General features: G+C 43.4%; 1 protein-coding gene and 1 pseudogene across 1 annotated transcript in view; both read right to left on the reverse strand.

The window, feature by feature from the left end:
• Sgcz (sarcoglycan zeta) overlaps window positions 1-14,323 on the reverse strand; it is a 1,272,783-nt gene that overhangs the window by 623,691 nt on the left and 634,769 nt on the right. The window lies entirely within an intron of this gene.
• On the reverse strand, window positions 1,754-2,194 carry LOC101600726 (annotated as a pseudogene).

Here is a 14,323-nt window from a genome sequence, read left to right on the forward strand (position 1 = left end):
TACTTTAGTTGGCTTTATTCTACCATACCTTCTTGTAAAGGAGCTCTTTGTATTTTCTCTTCTTTTCCTTTCTTAATCTAATAAAGTCTCTCTAAATTTGACCCTCTTGTCTGTGGACTGCAAGTTTTTGTATTCATAAGAGAAATCAAGAGACACCTCAAAATTCTTATATTAATATATTGGCATATATTGGTGCATTTGCAGGGAACCCTACAATTTTTGTATCAAATTCAATTATGTTTGAAAATTCTCGTACATGTTAGCAGCTGAATAATAAATGACCTTTTATTTTGCCATATTTCCTTACTTTTCCTCCTATTTCTACAACCATACAGGCTATTTGTAGATTACATGGGGTAAAGAGTGATACACTGAGGTATACTTTCTCTAAATATATGCTAGTGGGCAGATAACATTTCTTCTAGTACCAGTTTGTATTATAATTTCAAATAAAAAAATTCTTTGCTGTGGCCCTGAGATGAGTTACCTAACCTAACAGAGGTGTATTAAAAAAAAAAATATTTATATGAGAAAGAGAGAGAGAATGGGCATGCCAAGGCCTCCAGCCACTGCAAATAAACTCCAGATGCATGCACCCCCTTGTGCATATGGCTAATGTGGGTCCTGGAGAAGAGAGCCTTGAACTGGGGTCCTTTAGGCTTCAAAGGAAAACGCTTAACCACTGAGCAATCTCTCCAGCCCTAATAACTTATCATAAATGACAACAGTTATAGGAATAAATCTATCATCTGATCACAATGAGAATTCCATGGAGTGCCACCTTCAAAACACTTAAAACAACCCATGTCACATTGCATGTGCTCATTAAAATGAGATGATTTCATAAGTTCCCAGAATCACATTCTATTTCAATGATTAGACTGTACATTCCTTGTTGTGCCAATATTATCTGGCAATGTATCCTATTACATCTAGGAGAAGGCCCTGGTCCCAGTACCCTGCATCAGAGGGTGTGTGAGCATGGCATGGTGTGAGACCCCTGTTCCCTAGTTCCTCCTAGATCCCTGGACCCTGTACCCTACCCCAGAGGGTGTGTGGGTATGAGGCAGAGTGCACAGACCAGATCCCTGTTCCCCAATTTCCTGGTCCTGGCACCCTGCACTGGAGGGTGTGAAGGTATGGTATAAAGTGAGTGGGCCAGATCCCTGTTCCCCAGCTTCTCCTAGTATCCTGGTCCTCATAGACCCCACTGTGTCTGGATTGGGGAGACCTGTTCCCTGTGTGGGGGCTGTGGAAACAGGCATTATGATCTGGTATCCTGAGGTATTAACATCCCTACCCACCTGAGTCAGAGGGTACATGGGCCACTGTAGGAGCTGGTCTCTTACATCTGGTTCTCCAACTTCCTGTTGTCTGGCTCCCCAACCTGTAATCCCCATGTGCTGAAGAATACATGCAAGTGGGATAAGTAGGCCAGAGTTCCCAGTTCAACAGGTACCTTTAATGTATTTGCTATCTCCACAATCTAGCATCTGTGACTCTCACACTATTGCACACCACTATACCAATCTGATTCACATTTTCAAAAGAACATTCTCTGAAGATCCTACAAGGACAAAACCTTGCTTCTTCAAAAAAAATAAAAATAAAAAAAAAATTAAAAAACAACCAAACAAACAAACAAAAAATGTGTAGATACAAGCAAGTGGCATGGCAGCCCAAGTCAGCCATTTACTGTGATTTCTGATTTTCCATCCAATCTACACTGCAGAGATACAAGGAGAAACCACCATTTTTGTTCCTAAGTTTTATTCATGAATTCATACAAAATATTCCAGACCAGTGTTTTAATCCTCATCTTCCTCCCCTTCTTCATCCTGGTTTATCTGGAAGTAACACAATTCTTAACTGTCTTTGCTGTTAGCAACTATGCATAACTAATCACATAGGTTATTCTTCTTCAAATATTTTTTGGTGAGATATTTCAAATACATTTTGGAAAAAGGCACCTCAGAAGTTTTGGTGATCTTGCTCTTGCTCCTCTCATGGTTATAACCCCTTCATCCAGGTTCCCAGCCTTTCTGTTCTCTTTGATTCTCTCTTGGAGGAACTGCTCAAAATTGGCAGCATCCACGATTCTATCTTCTACAAGGTGGGTGCAGTGAAGTGTAAACTTCAGAGCCTGCTTCTTTTCTTTGACCCCCTTCACCACAAGCTTTCTGACAGGCACCATGGCGGCAGCAGAGGCAGAAAGGGGGCTTGTGGCAATGGAGGCAGAAAGGGACCTTGCTTCTTCCTCAACAGAATAAAGTGTCTCCCCAAGATGGGCAGGCCACAATGCAAAAAAGCCAATGAAAATCAGAAAACTAAGATCTCTAGCAAGGATGCCTAGTCCCACAATGGAGGCCTCCACAGAAATCAACAGAAATTTAATCCCAAAATTAAAACACAAAAACCAATGAGACCATGATAAAAAAGAATTGCAGAACTGGAAGCAAACCATCAAAAAACAACAAATTGATGCAGAGAAGACCTTTGACAAAACACAAGACAACTTCATAATCAAAACTCGAGAAACAATAGGCATTAAGGGTTTATATATCAACACAATAAAGCTATATAAAAAGCACCCAAAGCCCAAATAACACTTAGTGGGGAAAGACTCAAAGAATTCTCACTGAGATCAGGAACAAGAAATGGGTGACCACTCTCACCTCTGCTTTTCAACATACTACTAGAAGTCTGATCCTAAGCAATAAGACAAGAGAAAGAAATAAAAGAGGTTCAAATTGGAAAGGAAGAAGTTAACCCTATTTGCAGATGACATGATCCTGTACATAATGACTGAAAGTCACTTCTAAATGGTGATTAATTCCATCAGTAAAGTTGCAGGATACAAAATCAATGCAAAAATCATCAGTGTTTCTATTTGCAAATGACAAACATACAGAGGAAGAAATTATTGAGCATAAATGGAAACAAAAATAATAAAAGCCTTATAATAACACTAACCAATGATGTGAAAGACCTATATAACAGAAACATAAAAAGCTCAAAAAAGAAATTGAGGAGGACTTGATAGAAAGACCTCCCATGCTCCTGGATAGGTAGAAATAATAATGTGAAAATGACAATTCTACCAAAAGCAATGTATAGATTGAATGAAATTCTAATAAAGATACTAGCAGCCTTCACAGAGCTTGAGAATATGATTTTCAGATTCCTATGGAATGGCAGCAGGCCTCGTGTATCCAAACATAACCTCAGCAAAAAAATTTAAAAAATAAATAAAATGAAAACAAATGTTGGATAAAATGTGAAAAAAAATAGAAACCCTCATTCACTGTTGGTTGGAATGTAAGCTGGTACAACCACTAAGAAAATCAATACAGAGACTCCCGAAAAAGGTGGATATCAGCACAATGGTAAAGGAAATAGACACTGAGGGCCCTCAACACTGACAAAAGCAGAGATCCACAGGGTCATAAGAGCCCATCACTGAAGTAGACTTTAAGTTCACCCAATATAGCTCACAAAATTTTGTGGAAGATGTGGGAGAAGGGGTAGAAGGATTGTTAGAACCAAGGGATAGGACACTATGCACAGAGATATTGCCTGTCCCCTGTAACTGACTGCTGCCCCACAATGCTTTCTCCACAATCCCCATGGGGCTGACCTGCATCCATAATGAGGTGGGCCACTTTGGAAAAGGGGCAGGGATGAGGGAAGGGATGGTACCAACATGTGTTGTTTATATACTAAGTATGTCCATAACTAATAAAATAAATTTAGAAGAAGAAGATAAAAAATAGAAGAGAAACTACTAAGAAAAATTAGAGGATTCAGTGGAGAGGATAAAGGAGGATGATGGGAGGGTGGTATGATCATAGTATATTCTCTAAATGTGTGGAGTTTGTCAATAATAAGTCAAAAATGATAAAAAATTAATAATAACTAGAAGAAAAATAACCTTAATTGGAGAGATAATAAATATACCTTGATGGACTTTTGTTTACTCTTTCACCTAGTCATATTGTGCAGGAGAAATAGGGGAAAGGTTGCCTTTTTTTTTTTTTTTTTTTTTTTTTTTTTTTTTTTTTTTATAGGTGGTAAGATGGTGACAAAGGCCCAAAGAGAACAAGGATATGCCACCCTGCTTACCCAGGAAGGACTAGAACCCCTGTCAGTTCCAGTCTCATCCAAGATGGCTGCATGCGACATTCCACTACAGGAACTTCCTGCTTCCTCCTCAGCTCAGTACACCTGCAAGGGCAGACACTCCTGAGTGAGCCTCTTAATTTATCCAAACAGGTCTCTTCCTTAGACAGCTAATTCTGATAACAAGGCCCATTCTACTTGGATGTCTGGTCCATATAAAGCCTAATGATGTGTGTATACTCTCTCTTCTTCCTGTGGTTTCACCTGAACATCAGGAAATAAAGCTCTCCCAGGCAGGTTGTGTATGGGGGATGGGGCACTTCTGTCTGGGTATTTTCCTGATTATCTTGTTTTGGGGTGCTTTCTTGACTTATTACATGTATGATATTTCTTTGATCTCTGAATCCCTCACTATTTTTTAATTCTTTGGTCTTTTATATGAAAGGATCTTTTGGTTCTCATGATTTGCCTTCCATATGTGGCTTTATGCACGTCTGAGGAAGGAAAGTAAAGGCAGAAAGACTTGCCTTACAATATCCACTTTGCTAGAGATCACAGGATGATCTGACTTCTTATTTCTTGCCTAAAGGAATTCCCTACATTTGTTTTTCCATAAACAAAATGAGTTCACCTTTACTATAATCTAAATCTAAACGTGACATTGTTGTTAGTCAAGTTCAACCTCAGAAATTGGCTAACCTCTAGCCCAGACCAAGCACCTGTCTCTCAGGCTTATCTGAGCTTGAAGGTTAAGCCCAGCACAATAAGATTATAAATAGATGTGTACCAGGGGAAAAGCTATCCCTTGGCTGGCTCCTGAACTTCCAATCTTGGTAAGCTTCCCAGACAGGCTGAGACGAGAGGATACCCCTGCCCCTACTCCCACATGGACTCCAGGCCCGCCTGTCCTACACATAGCAGGACCACTTAGCGTTTTTCTTCTCTTTCCTTATGTCAATCTAATAACGTCTCTCTAAACCTCACCCTCTAGTCTATGATTATAAATCCATAAGACAAGAATCCAGGACACCCTAAATTTGTTAGTGTGCTGGTATATTGGTATGTGGGCAAGGAACCTCCAACTTCCTGTTTCATCTTCTCTACAGCTCTTTTACCTTGGAGATTTTTCTGTGGTAGAGATTCTCTCTGTCTCCTCTCCTTGTCAGGCCTGGCATGGAGGAGAATACTCCTTTGACTTGAGTCTGTTAGCTGGTCTCTGTTAGGTGGAAATGGGCTTCACAAAAAGGGAGTCACCCAAAGAAAAACAGGATGGCTCCAGGGAAGTATAAGGAAATGGATCATCCACATTCCTCAAGAAAGATGCCCCAAGAACAGGATTCGCTGCCCCTCCTTATCTCCCACCAGGTCACTTCTGGTCTCACCCTGAGATCAGAGATTTATTGTCCCCCTATCTCTCACCAGGTCACCCCTGGTCTCTCCATATACCTAATGTAAAAGAACAGAATTTTACTGCCCTAACAAGAAAATTCCTTCCCCTTTCTCACCTTTCCCCCATTGAAAAAACCTGTAAATCCCATTATCTGTAACCCCAGAATGACTGCCTCCCACTCCTGAGAGTCAGTCCTGGCAGCTTGTGTTTTTCCCAAATAAAACTTCCATCTTTGCCTCAGAGTGCTCTCCATGGTCCCTGGTCACTCCTGAACCTTACATCTGGTGCCTGACTCAGATAGGAAGGACTCCGTTTCCCCTGACTGGACCACCAAGCTGCCATCTGACCCTCTGAAGGCTTTGGACCATCTCTACCTGATACAGGTTCTTGCACCCACCACGATTTGGCCTCAGTAACTGTCTCACTCTGCCTCACTATTCTTCCCTCCCCCTCCTCACTTCTCAATAAATGTCCCATTCTCTCAAGTCAGTCTGTCTGGGGTTTCACCCTTCCTCTGAAGGCTGTGCTGGCATGCCCGGCTGCACCCCTCGGCTGCAGGTCCCCACCCCAGGTTTAGGGAAAGTTGCTCTCAAAACCTCACTGTTCTCTGGTCTACCACACCCTAAGGGGCAACTTTTGGTTCGGTTGCACCATCCCGGGACACTCTCATTCTCTCCCCCTCTCTTCCTTCCTTCTCCCTCCTTCCTCCCACTCCTGAAACCTCTTCATTCACTGCCAGCAGCTTTCTCCTCCTTTCAAATTCTTGCCTGTATACTCTGACCCCACCTAAAATTCAACTATTTCACGTCACTTTCCTTGATAACCCTGACATCACACATGACTCTTGCCCCTCACTTAACACTGCTACCCTACTGCCTTTACCCAAATAACTTACACATTCCTGTCTAGAAACCCTAAAGGAACTTACCTATCATAACCCTAGAATCTCTCTATCTCCTATCCCTAACCTTGATCACAACTGGCATATAGACAGCAGCTCCTCCACTAACTCAGTGCTCTTGACTAGGGATATGCTATTGTCTCAGATGACCAGATAGTAGAAACTGGCCCATTGCCTAAGGGGAGTACATCCCAAAAGGTCAAACTGGTAGCTCTCACTACAGCCCTAACCTTGGTACAAGGCAAAATAGTTAATATCTATACTGACTCTCAATAAGCTTCCCATATTCTACATCACCATGCTGCTATCTGGAATAAGAGAGGCTTCCTCCCTCTAGAGAAACCCCCATTACTCACGTACCCCTTATCCTCAAACTGCTACATGCCTCCTATCTTCCTACAAAGGTGGCTGTCATTCATTGTAGGGGACACCAGGCTCCAGCCTCACCTGCGGCCAAGGGAAACTCCTTGTGGACAGAATTGCAAGGGCATCTAGTCTCCGTAGCACACACTCAACTTCAGCCTTCTTCCTTGCCCTACCTCCTTCACTCCTTCGTACACCACAGAACTGTACCAAGCTCTAACGAAACTTGGTGCCATACCAGGACCACAGGCTGGCTGTTCCTGGGGTATTTCTACTGTCTGCCTGATCTTCAAGCTACTACCATTCTGACCCACCTACATAATCTGTTTCATGTGAGAGCTTGCCCTCTACAAAGATTCCTGTCCCCACTCCTTTTCAACCCTTGCCTTTCCTCACTAATCTGTGACACAGGCTTGCTCACTCTGGGCCATGGCTTCCACACAAGGGGGAGTCTGTCCCCCTCCCTCTTTCAACCCCCACCAACACTGGTGCTCACTTCCCGGGATAGACTGGCAGATAGGTTTTATGCACATGCCTCCTTACAAGAAAACTAAATACCTTCTCAGTATGTTGGATACTTTTGGGGGGTGGGTTGAAACTTTTCCTATGACAGGAGAAACTGTAAACATAGTTACCTCTCACATTGTTGAATCTATTCTACCCAGTTTTGGCTTTCCTCTTACTGTTCAGACAATGGACCAGCCTTCATTTCCAAGGTAACTCAGGAAGTATCCAGAGCCCTGAGAATAGATTGGAAACTCCATATTCCCTATAGGCATCAGTCCTCAGGCAAAGTGGAAAGAGCAAATGCCATTCTCAAAACCCACCTGTGGGGCTGGAGAGATGGCTTAGTGGTTAAAGCCCATGCCTGTGAAGCCTAAGAACCCTGGTTTGATTCTACAGGTCCCATGTAAGCCAGATGCACATGGTGGCGCATGCGTCTGGAGTTCGTTTACAGTGCCTAGAGGCCTGACATGCCCATTCTCACACACACACTCTCTCTCTTCCCCTCTCTGTCTCTAATTAATAAATAAAAATAAAGTCTTAAAAAAAAAAAAAACCTGTCTAAACTGACTTCTGAACTCCGCCTGTTCTGGGCCCAGCTCCTCCCAAGTGCCCTAGCCGGAATAAGAGCTACACCTAAGGACCCCTCCTTCCTTAGCCCTTTTGAACTCATGTATGGAGGCCTCTTCCTGTTGAACAACCTTCTCCCACTACCAGAAACATCTCTCCGTGGGTACTTAACTGACTTTTACCTTTATCGAAATCTACTGGAACATGCTGACCGCCTCCTTCCACAACCACTAGAGGGAACCACAACTCTCACTTAGCCCTGGATATCAAGTCTACCTCAAACATGCTTGTGAACAGAGCCACTTTGGACTGGACCTCATCTGGTGATCCTAACCACCCCCATGGCTTCAAAGCTTCAGGGCATCCCCACTAGGTTCCACCTATGGCGGCTAAAGAGAGTTAAGCCACCTCTGTCCTACTCTTCTCCATCCAGGAGTAAGTATACCACCACCCCCAATGGGCCTTCTTAACCTAAAGTTCTCTCATGTTCCCACTCTTTCCCCAATCCCAGAATGTTCCTCTTGCACTAATGCCCCTGTGCCTTCTCTCTATTGCCCCAAGCCCTCTAGCCCTTCCCTCTGAGGGCTCATCCCCCCATTGTGCCTGGTGTTTTGATATCATAGCCATTGACAAGAATAACTAGCTCCTTAATTCTTTCTTCTGTCCTCTCACAGGGTGTGTGGAGCCCTTCTCCCTCACCTTCTCTATAAGAGATGTTGCTAAAAACTGCCCTAAAGCCAGTGCGACACATAAATGGTATGAGAGAAGTCTGCTTCGCTAAAGAACAAGTTGTACCAGCATGCTACAATAGCTCTGTTGGGGGTGCTCACTGTTGATCTCTCCACTCTGTCGGTTCCACTACTTTCACCCAACTAAGTCTTATGTCATCCAACAACCACAGCTCAAATCTCAAGGAGTACTCACTATTTTTTCCATCACAGACCCATGGAACCAAAAGTGGGCAGAAGGTATGGTGGGGGTGGCAACCCAATGCACCATGGGATCCCAATATGGGGGCAAAAAAAAAAAAAAATCTTTAGATCCATTCAAAATGCCCCTACGACTTCCCAAAATGCCCATAGCCAGACAGTGATGGGCATCAAACAAGCTTATGGCAAGCTCCAGGACAGTCTGTGTGACCTAACCTTCTCCACCACCCCCTGGATATCAATACTTAATTCTCTCTCCCTCCTCAATCAACTCAGTCTTACCAATTACACTGCCTGCTCCCTGTGTGCTTCCCTCAAGAGCTCCCTCATTACTGCAGTCCCCCCTGTACAATGTTACCTCTTCTTCAGACCCCCCCCCTGCTCTGGCATCCTCTCTCCAAGCTCCCTATCCTCTCTATCCTTTCTTCCAAACCACCTTGATTGCTGGCATAAGGACATCTCTCAATGCTGGTGGGGAGCTTTCTGGAATAACTATTGTTAAAAACCGCACTTTACCTAAGGGAATTTATTTTGGTGTGACTCCATGCTGTATACTTGCATCTCTCTGAGAAGACACTTGGGCCCTTGCACCCCAGTCACTTTAGTACCTAGCCTCACCATGTATACAGAGGAAGTACTGGCAGTCCTTCTTCCTAAGCAGGCTCATCATTACAGAAGAGCCGTTCACTTGCCTCTAATGGTAGGGGTAAGCCTGGCAGCCTCTATAGCTGCTGCTGCCTCTGCTACCTCCACAGGACTAGCTACAGGAGGCCTGACCCATAATCTTATCTCTTACAAAAGGCTTTCTACAGAACTGAGTATTGCAGTCTGAGGATCCACTGAAGCCCTATGACTACTACAAGAACAACTTACTTCTCTGGCCTCAGTCCTGCTACAGAACCTCTGAGCCCTAGACTTTGTGACAGCAGACAAAGGAGGGACATGCCTTTTTCTGAATGAGGAATGTTGTTACTATGTTGTTGCAGTCCGGTTCACATTGCGGGTAGAAATCACCCAACCAAGAGCAGCTTCTGGGAGAAAGAGATTTATGTTGGCTTACAGGTTTGAGGGGAAGCTCCACAATGGCAGGGGAAAATGATGGCATGAGCAGAGGGTGGACATCACCCCCTGGCCAACATAAAGTAGATCACAGCAATAGGAGGGTGTGCCAAACACTGGCATGGGAAAACTGGCTATAAAGCCCTTAAGTCCGCCCTCAACAATACACTCCCTCCAGGAGGCATTAATTCCCAAATATCCATCAGCTGGGGAGCTAGCATTCACAACACCTAAGTTTATGGGGGACACCTGAATCAAACCACCACATTCCACCCCTGGCCCCCATAAACTGATATCCATACATGATGTAAAATACAATGCATTCAGTCTGACTTTAAAAGTTCCCATCGTTTTTTATCAATCCCAATGATGTTCATACATCCCATAGTTCAAGATCTTTTAACTGAGTCATAATACCAAAAAATAACCTAAAAAAAAACCATAAAAGCACAGAATAAATATTCACACTGCAAAAGATGGCATTGGGCATAGCAAAGAAACATTCAACCAATACAAGATTTAAACAACCAGGACAAACAAACTCTGTAGCTTCAAGTCCAGCAACTCTAGCCAGTGACAAATCTCCAAGTCCGATAATTCTAACCAGCAACAAGTCTCTGGCATTCCAATTCCACCCCTCCAGCTAGGCTACTCACAGTCCTGGGAAACTTCATCGGGGCCGGCAGCACCTCGGCAGCCATCTCATGGTCCCGGCATCTCCACTGGGTCTCCACTGCAAGCCACGGTTCATCCTCATGGCCTCATGGGGTCTCTATGCAGGCAACTAGCAAACCTGCTTCACACTGCCCATGGCCATTTCTAAAACACAAGACTGTGTTGCAAACTCAATGGCCCTCTTTCCAGCATTTCTTATACTCCACAATACCAGGTAGGTGCCAATTTGTTAATCCAGGGGGGAATAAAGCAGACTTTGAAGAACAGGACACTCCTTGAGCACTCAGGCCCCTTCAAAAGAGTCTACATTCTTTCTGTTACCCCAGTGCAAGTCAGCTAGCCCAGTCTCAAAGGTTGTAATCTCTCAGTTGCAGCTGAATGGGCAACAGTCCACCCAAAGATTTTTCTTTCTGTGACATATCCCTCTGCTCACACCAGTTCATTTCTATGCAAAGCAACCCTGCACAACTTCTCAGGACATGGGCATAAGAGCAAGCTTCTCATACAAACTGCTAGCCCAGTCCAAGCAAAGCTCTTTCTCACCCTCATAAGCCAAACCTCACAGTCTATAGTTCTTGCTGCCTTCGGGTCTTTCAGCTCTGACCAGAATAGTCCATCAAGCTGTACTTACAGCACTGAAAGGCATCTCTTAGGCCAAGGTTTCAACTCCTTCCACATTCCTCTTGAAAATCAGCTTCAAAAGGCCAAAGCCACACAGTCAGGTGTCTAGCAGCAATCCCACTCCTCAGTACCACTTTACTGTTGCAGTCCGGTTCGCATTGCTGGTAGCAATCACCCAACCAAGAGCAGCTTCTGGGAGAAAGAGATTTATTTTGGCTTACAGGCTTGAGGGGAAGCTCCACAATGGCAGGGGAAAATGATGGCATGAGCAGAGGGTGGACATCACCCCCTGGCCAACATAAGGTGGACCACAGCAACAGGAGGGTGTGCCCAAACACTGGCATGGTGAAACTGGCGATGAAGCCCTTAAGTCCGCCCCCAACAATACACTCCCTCCAGGAGGCATTAATTCCCAAATATCCATCAGCTGGGGAGCTAGCATTCAGAACACCTAAGTTTATGGGGGACACCTGAATCAAACCACTACATATGTCAACTGTTGAGGCAAGGTAGAGGTCAAAATTAAGAAATTTAAAAAAACCTGGCTGACCAGCTTCAGGTAGGAACATCAATCCCCTTGGATTCATGGAACATCTTTAGCACACCTTGGCCCTGGCTTTTGCCACTTGTAGGGCCTATATCTGGACTACTCTTACTACTTGCTCTGGCCCCCTGCCTTCTGAGGCGCATCCAAAATCAGGTGGACCAATTCACCCAATTAATATTCAACCAACTTTTATTGACCTGTCCCTCCTCTACCTACTTCCAGCCTCTGGCCACCAAAGAGCCAACTTCTCATCACCTGCCCTGAGAGGAGACCCATCTACCAGACCACATCACCCAGCCTCTCCCATAAGAACTCTTCACCCCCTACAGTCATCATGAAAATGCTACAAAAAAAAGACCATGGTCACTTGTCGCTAACAAAAGGCTAGAATGTTAGGTCAAAATGAGTTTCACAAAAGGGAATCACCAAAAGAAAAACAGGATAAGGAAATGGATCATCCACATTCCTCAAGAAAGATGCCCCAGGAACAGGATTCACTGCCCCTCCTTATCTCTCACCAGGTCACTTCTAGTCTTACCCTGAGATCAGAGATTTACTGTCCCCCTATCTCTCACCAGGTCACTCCTGGTCTCTGCATATGACTAATGTAAAAGAACAGAAATTTCCTGCCCTAACCTATAAGGCCCACTATCTGTAACCCGAGACTGACTGCTCCCACTCCTGAGAGTCAGTCCTGGAAGCTCATGTTTTTTCCCAAATAAGTCTTCCATCTTTGCTCACAGTGCTCTCCATGGTCTTTGTTGGCTCCTGAACCTTATTGTCTCCTCCTAGATCTTTACTCACCATACAATTAACCTCATAATTCATAATTTACTCTACTCAAAGTCCATTTCATCAAATCCTTGAAAAAGTAGTATGAAGACCTAAACGTTAGTATTCACAGGCCCTCTCTGAACTCTAAAATCCCACATCAATTTTATTAGACTAGACCTTTTCTGTCCTCATCTCTTAATGTTGAAGGGGGGGGGGGGGAGAAAAAAACCACTTTCTTTGAGAGGAGAACAATAGAGAATGCACTCCGGGAACTGGCTGCATAGAGAGTTACAAAACCCCCTCTCTTCAGCTGTGTCAGATAGAGCAAGGGAGCCTCGAGAGAATCAAAGACCAGCAACACAGCATGAAAATATTCTGAATAATGACAATTCTTTCACAGTTAGATGAACATTGAAGAAATGGAGTTAAGTTACTTGTAATTCTATATACCTGATGCTCTTTTATAGTAAAAAACCAATAATGTCTCAAATACTATTTAAAAATTAGGATTTAGGTTCACTCAATTAAATTGAGAGACACAGGTAAGCCTCCTCCTTGAGTAATTTATGAGCTCAGCTTGCAGACACAGGTAACTAATTGCTAGAGTGCTTGAAGCTATGGCCCACTTTTTTATTCATCTTGAGCTTAGAAGTGTGTGTTAACAATGAAACAAATTCGAGTATGTGTCTAACTGAAGAGCATTACACTGAAACCATGTAACAAAATTCCTGTGTGTAGGAATAAACATGCTGTGAATGCAACCAAAGTATCAGAGCCTGAGCAGAAAGGAATATAGCATTATCACTGTCATCATGCATCCAGTGAGAGTATGCTCTTAATCCACAACTGAGATAGCTATAATTAAGTGAAGAAATGACCAACTAGTACCATGTTTGCTAAATGACAAGCCACAGAACCTTTCCATTCTTCATGCTTTTCTGATACTGGGTGTGACAGAATTTGTAAGGTGAAGATCTGACGATGAAAATTTTAAAAATCAATCCTGATATTTCTTGTATTTGTATAATTTGTATTTTGGCTGGGTGTGGTAGCACACATCTTTAATCCCAGCACTTCCGAGGCTGAGGTAGAGGATTACTATGAATTTGAGGCCAGCCAGGGCTATAGAGGTCATTCAACATTAGCCTAGGCTAGAGTGAGATCTTGCTCAAAAAAAAAAAAAAAAAAAAAAAATCCAAAACCAATGATTTGGATTGCCTGAGCCCAAACAGATTTGCTCACGAAACATGTAGAATTTAGTACACTCAAGAAGGAAAAAGAGAAAGTGTATGTGTATTTCCTTCTAGAGATTGTATGTCTATGTGTAACTTTTTGTCAGCTGACATATGAAGAGACAAAAGTTCCATATAAAGTAATTGAATAGTGAATGTTAACTTGAAAGAAATAAATGTATTTCTCACTCTGATTTTTATTGCAGTTAAGCTTCATAATAAAAGTAACCTCAATGTAAGGGTTTAAATTAAGGACATAAAGGAAAGGGACGGTTGCTTTACTTATGGGACAATGTGAGGCATTTTGGGGATTATGGCCTTGGAATAGCACAGGTAAATATGTGATCCTCACAACTGAGCAAGCATTAGTTTATCTAGGCTTTTAAGCATTTTCTCTCTTTGTCTGTAATGACCACTAAGCCTCGGATGCTTCTACAAAATATCCATGTGCTCTTACGGCATGCTAACGCTGCTATTTCCAGATCCCATGAAGCAGCCCATTACTGAAATGTTTGCGGAGCATAAAGCACTGTGGGCAGTGTTGAAGCATAGGTGCCTCCCCTATTTTGCTCATTTGCACATTGATTCTGTCAGCCACTCACAATCAGAAGCTTGTGGGGTGGCAAACTCACATGTGAG

This window comes from Jaculus jaculus, chromosome 1 (assembly GCF_020740685.1).
Source record: "Jaculus jaculus isolate mJacJac1 chromosome 1, mJacJac1.mat.Y.cur, whole genome shotgun sequence".
Lineage (NCBI taxonomy): Eukaryota > Metazoa > Chordata > Mammalia > Rodentia > Dipodidae > Jaculus > Jaculus jaculus.